Raw genomic sequence first — 6555 nt, 5'->3', positions numbered from 1 at the left:
AGTGGTGACACCTGGGGTGGCTGACACCCATCACACCCCCTTCCTCCGCCCCTGCACTAGGCCTTTCTGTCTAGCCCTTGGGACTCTCTACAGGCCATGCCCCTCACTGGCCCTGATTCACACCCTCCTTGGCTGGCTGGGATGTGTCCCTGAACTCTGATCTTCATGAAGGATAGAGATGGGTGTGGGAGTGTTTGTATTAGCATACTGTAAAAGGTAAAGGTAAAGGACCCCTGACAGTTAAGTCCAGCCACGAACAACTCTGGGGTTGCGGCACTCATCTTGCTTTACTGGCCGAGGGAGCCAACGTTTGTCTGCAGACAGTTTTTCCGGGTCATGTGGCCAGCATGACTAAGCCGCTTCTGGCAAAACCAGAGCAGTGCATGGAAAAGCCGTTTCCCTTCCCGCCGGAGCAGTACCTATTTATCTACTTGCACTTTGATGTGCTTTTGAACTGCTAGGCTGGCAGGAGCTGGGACCGAGCAATGGGGACTCACCCCGTCTTGGGGGGGGGGGTCAAACCGCCGAACTTCTGATCGGCAAGCCTTTGGCTCAGTGGTTTAGACCGCAGCGCCACCCGCGTCCCTCTAACATACTGTACGAGAGGTAAAATTTTCATTCCTTGCTTTGCCCCACCCACAACTGGTATGTGGCTGCAGGAAATTTTCTCTAGCCAGCATGGTATAGTGGTTAAGAGCTGTGGACTCATAATCTGGCTTCCCTGCTCCTCCACATGCAGCTGCTGGGTGACCTTGGGCTAGTCACACTTCTCTGAAATCTCTCAGCCCCACTCACCTCACAGAGTGTTTGTTGTGGGGGAGGAAGGGAAAGGAGATTGTTAGCCACTTTGAGACTCCTTAAGGGGAGTGAAAGGCAGGATATCAAGTCCAAGCTCCTCCTCTTCTTAGGTAATATGTGGTCCTTGGGGTGAAACAAAAGGTTCCTGTTCCTGAATTAGAGTGAATTTCCAAGGGGATATTTTGTCGGTTTCGGAGGAAGTAAACGGCCTCGGTCCAGTACATATGAAGGAGTGTCTCCACCCCCATCATTCTACCCGGACACTGAGGTCCAGCGCCGAGGGCCTTCTGGTGGTTCCCTCACTGCGCAAAGCCAAGTTACAGAGAACTAGGCAGAGGGCCTTCTCAGTAGTGGCACCCACGCTGTGGAACACCCTCCCACCATATGTCAAAGAGAACAACAACTACCAGACTTTTAGAAGACATCTGAAGGCAGCCCTGTTTAGGGAAGCTTTTAATTTTTGATGCATTAGTGTATTTCAATATGTTGTTGGAAGCTGCCCAGAGTGGCTGGGGAAGCCCAGCCAGTTGGCCGGGTATAAATAATAAATCATTACTACTACTATTATTATTACTACTGGCAAGCACACTGGTGACTCCTGCTCTTATGGGTGTCAGGAGGCTCCCAGAGTATTTGTTCACAAGGGCACCCAGTGAAGCAGCAGAAAAGGGACCTCAGGGCAGTGGTGCCAGCTGAGACTAGGCCTGTCTATCTCCCACAAGTATTCCCTAGTATCCTGCCTCTGCCCTCATGAAGGCTGTCAGTGGTTACTAGCCACAACACCTATGTCTCCCTCCACTGTCGTATGGTATGGCTTTGAATCTCTGTTTCTGGGAATCATGTGAGAGAAGCATAATAGGCAACTGGTTGAGGGTTTCCAATAATGGGCACCTCATTGGTTATGATGAGAATATGTTGCTGGAGTAGATGGGCCTCTGGCCGGAAGCGCCTTATGTCCCCCCAGACCTACAGTCTTCAGAGATCTCTGAGGAGAAGGAACAGTTCCTTCAAGCCAGTTCAAGTCTGTGGTGTTGAGATGCTCACCGTCCTTCCCCACTCCTGCACATGGTCTTCTTGACATCTGGCCAACATGAAAGAGGAAAACTGCCTCAGGTTCTCTTAAAGAAATTTTCTTCTCTCCACCCTGATCATCAGACAAATGCTAACCACAGCACCAAATGTCCCCGGATCAATGTGACGGTTTTCACTACAGCCTTCAGGAACAGGGGCCTAAGGCCAGTCTGCCTTTCAAACGGACCAAGATAAACGTCAGCTATAAAGAAAGTTCCGTCCCTCTCCAGGCTTCATGTGATGCCCTCAGACTCAGAAGATGTCCAGGACGTCACATTCTCACCAATTTTCTGGTGGGAACTTTTCTGCCTCAGATAAATGGGGAGTCCACATGACTTGGGAGCAAATGCAGTTTACTGCCACAGATATTTCATTCGGAGGAACACTTGGAAATGGAAAAATGGTTTGCAGATGAAGACTCAAGGGTATCAGGGGAGCAAATTTGCTGTTGGTTGGAAATGGGTTCCCTAGAAATGCAGAGGAATGGATAAACACCTTTGTGAACAAATGGAATGCAACTGGCAGGCATGAGGAGCCTGAAGCCTGAGGGCAAAATGCAGTTCTCTAGGCCTCGCTATTCAGCTCTTTGAACTCTCCACAGGCTCATATCCCTCACTAGCCCTATTACTGCATACCCTCCTTGAGTTATTTTGCCTGGTTAGAATGTGTCCTTCAACTTTGTCAGAAGCTGAGGGACAAGCCAACATTGTTCCCTGAACCCCTGGCCTAACTGGCGGCAAGTCCATTTGTCAAGTCCCCAGTCCAGGATCAATCCACATGTCCAAAGTGAAGCAAAGCCTCACATCCAAGTTGAGGCACCATCAACATGGTCAGTTGAGAAAACAGCACCTCAGCTCTGCTGCCCTTTTATGTTTTGTATGCTGATTGCAGCATCTGGGCTTGATGAGGCATGCAACTCTCAACTGTTCCCAGCACACTCCATCTGAGGAACCACATACTATCTCCCAGAGCTAGCAAGCCCCACCTGGCCAGCTACGGAGCTGGGCTGTGGGCCCTTATCTGCCTCTGCCTACTGGAGCACCCCTCCCACTGCTCCTCACTCCTCAGAGACTGCCGTATTCATGGAGACAGGTGCCCCTCTGGCTCTGGTGATGGATCCTGCTGCTCTGGTTCCTATGCACTGACCCCCATCCTCTTGTCATCCTCCATCACCCCATGAGTACTTCCTACACCAACCTCTCCTTCCCCTTTCCCAGCTTGCCCTGGTGTGTCCCAGTCCCAGCTACACCCCTCACTGGGATCCTCTTCCTCCTCTCCATTGCCCTGCCAGTTCATGATACAGTGACAGGTTCATCCTTCCTTGAAAGTGGGGCCTGGAGTGCTCCAGTTCAGGCTTCCAGTCAGCCATGGCCTTTCCCTAGGTCACTCCATTCTGTACCCTTTCACTCTTGTTTTCTGTCCTCTTCACCCACAAAAACAAGCAGCCAGCCAACCGAGCAACGGGAGCTCACCCCATCATGGGGATTCGAACCGCCGACCTTCTGATCGGCAAGTCCTAGGCTCTGTGGTTTAACCCACAGTGCCTTAATAGTGTGTTCAGTTTCAATTGAGTGATTTTGGGGGTCCTGTCTTTTTAGGTTTCCCCCCTCAGATAGATAGAGCTGCAAATTTACTTCTGCAGACTTTGGTTTTTCTCTAAGCCTGTAGATATCTCCCTCTTGTGTGTGATGCATAAGGAGTCACATTCAAGGCTCCCAACCTGTATATCAGATAGGGATATGCAATCCTTAAAGGTAAAATTTTCCAATGAAGCAGAAAGAAAGAAAGAAAGAAAGAAAGAAAGAAAGAAAGAAAGAAAGAAAGAAAGAAAGAAATCTCAAAAGGTTTTTAAGTACACAGTGCAGAATTTAACATGGCACTAGGTGGATAGATGTGCAGGGAATTGAGGACCACTTGTGCAATGGGACTTACTCCCATTCTCCTTCCTCTCCATGGCCTCCTAAGGCTGTTCTGGATTTTGCTCCAACACTTCAGAGCGGATTTAGAGGGGTGCAGGAAGAGGGGAGGGGTGGAGAGTTTAGTTTCAGAAGCAGCCCTCCTTTTACACAGGCAAAAACTTAGTGGAATCCTGCCGAACGTGTTGTAGGCAGTCCTAGTCCTTCTCAGAGTACACCCATTGAAATTAATGGGCATGACTAATTTGTCCACTTATTTCAGTGGGGTTACTCTCAGTAGGACTTAACTGGATGCAGCCCATTGGGGGGGATCCTGCATCTACTTGAGCATCACGTCTTCACAGTGGCTAATCAGTTGCCCCTGTGGGAAGTTCTGAAGCAGAACATGGGCGAAACCGCAATCACAATCCCCACTTGTGATTCCCAGCAACTGACATTCAGAAGCAGTCTGCATGATTTTTCAAAGCTCTCTCCTTAGCTTTCCAAATTCTAGGTGGACAGCTGTCCATGCGCAAGGATTCATGCAAGCACAAACATATTTAAAATGTGGAGCATTCTTACCTGCTTTCCTTTTCTTTTCAGGAACGATAACGAGCAACATAACTGGGATATCGGTTTGCTCCTAATGTCCTCTGATAGGAAGTGCATTTATTTTGTAGATTTGGCTGTTGGTGTTGAAAGCATGCATGCAGGCTACATCGGGCTTGTGGTGTTCTTCCATGTCTGCTCACAGGTGTGCTGGGATGTCCAGAGAATGAAAGTCCACTGCAAAGAAATGGTCCAGGATTGATGAAATAAAAAGCTGACTGCTTCCCACCACAGAACACCCAATCAGATGTAGTGGGTGTGGCTATTTGCATTGCTAGCATAATTCCTCAGCAGGTTTGTTTAGTTACTCAGTACAAAAATAACCAAAGTGTTATTTAAATTAGGTAACATTTCCCTGGCACTCTCTTGACTTCTCTTGCATTTCTTACAGGAAAGCAGTACATGGATGTTTCCTGGCCAACCTAAACACTAAATTCACCATCTATGCCTCAAATGTTTCCATATGAAGATTTCCTCCCCCCGCCCCCATAGAATAGCTCAGTGTCAGAGAATCTGATTTGCATGCAAAGAGTTCCAGGTTCAATCCCCAGCATCTGCAGGTTGGCCTGGGAGAGACTCCTTGTCTGAAACCCTGGGGAGCTGCTGTCAGTAGACAATACTGAGCCACATGGACCAATGATCTGGATCAACATAAGACAGCTTCCTATGTCTTTAGGGAAGAACTATAGCATAGCTGCTTTGCATGTTGGAAGTCCCAGGCTCAGTCCCCATCATTCCATGTAGCACGACTGCTGGTCAGTGAGTTTAATGGGCCACTTGTCTGACTTGGTATAAGGTAGCTTCTGATTATGAGCTGATGAAGACCAGCAGGGTTTACAACAAAATGGCTATTCCATCACCCATTAGAATCCCTGGCATGTAGGACTTCAGATGTAGAAGAAGAAGAGTTTGGATTTGATATCCCGCTTTATCACTACCCCAAGGAGTCTCAAAGCAGCTAACATTCTCCTTTCCCTTCCTCCCCCACAACAGACACCCAGTGAGGTGAGTGAGGCTGAGAGACTTCAGAGAAGTGTGACTAGCCTAAGGTCACCCAGCAGCTGCATGTGGAGGAGAGGGGACGCGAACCCAGTTCACCAGATTACGAGTCTACCACTCTTAACCACTACACCACACTGGCGCTCATGTAGACTTGTATCCAGAAAGTGAATCAAGGCTTAATTTTGAAGTGCAAGGGCTCATAGAAACATAGAATTGTAGAATTGGAAGGACCCAAAGGGTCATCTTGCCCAACCTCCTGCAATGCCCACAATGCCCAGAGCTACACCCCTAAGGAGAATCAAAAAATGGCTGCAATGGGGAGACCATGATGGACCACCAAAGGTCAAGCTTTCCTATCTGTTCGGCCCCACCCACCCCTAGCCTGGGGTCTTTATAAGGAAGAGCTACTGCATGGGAGGTGGTTTTTCCCAGGCATTTTTTTGGAGTCGTGGTTCTAGCATTTAGGTAGGTGAGTGGCTGAATGTATGTGTTTTAGGGAAGTGGGAGAAATTTGATTCAGATTTCATTGAAAGGCGAACCTCCCTAATTTGCACTTACTGAAACAATATATGAACCACAACACTGCTATCTTTTGAAAGCCACACTTCTCTGGATTTTGTAGTGTGGTTCTCCTGTCAAGTTATTATTATTATTGTTAAGTTATGCACATAGAAATGCATGTAATGGGGTCAGAAGTGTCCATATAAACTCACACTGGTGAAAGTAACATTAAAAAAATGACCATCTAAGGGGAAATTGCTTAGCAATAATGTTAACATTGAGCAAAAATGCTGATGGGTTTTTAAGAGGACTAAACCTAATAAAAGTGATTCAGAAATGTGGAGATCCAAACTTCAGACAGGGCAAAAGGAGAAACTGAAATCGATAGAGTTGCCTGTCCCCAATTTGGGTATTAGGTTCTGTTGTTGGGATTATTTTGCCTTACTGTATTTTATTGATTGAAACTTGTTTATTTGTTAACCTTTGTGAGAAACATTAGGAGGCTCATTTGGCAAAAAGGCAGTGCATAAATTAAAATACAAGTGTAGGCAGCTGTGGGTTGAACATATAAAGATATTGGCTGGATCTGGCCAGTGACCCATTTAGTCCAGCTTCCAATTTCTCCTCCTTCCACTTCCAGAATCTGGTATTCAGGGACATACTCTCTTCAGCAATGCAG

At 47.5% G+C, this 6555-nt stretch overlaps 1 protein-coding gene across 1 annotated transcript in view; it reads right to left on the bottom strand.

Moving 5' to 3' along the window:
- MMEL1 (membrane metalloendopeptidase like 1) overlaps positions 1–4533 on the bottom strand; it is a 38996-nt gene extending 34463 nt beyond the window's left edge. The window contains exon 1 of the mRNA XM_081201503.1: positions 4347–4533. The gene's annotated coding sequence lies outside the window, so the exon portion shown is untranslated. The remainder of the gene's footprint in view (positions 1–4346) is intronic.
- Positions 4534–6555: the final 2022 nt, after the last annotated feature.

Source organism: Podarcis bocagei (genome assembly GCF_964188305.1).
Source record: "Podarcis bocagei genome assembly, chromosome: 7".
Taxonomy (NCBI): Eukaryota; Metazoa; Chordata; class Lepidosauria; order Squamata; family Lacertidae; genus Podarcis; species Podarcis bocagei.
Note: the sequence above shows the minus strand (reverse complement) of the source record. Positions and strands in the feature narration are given on the sequence as shown.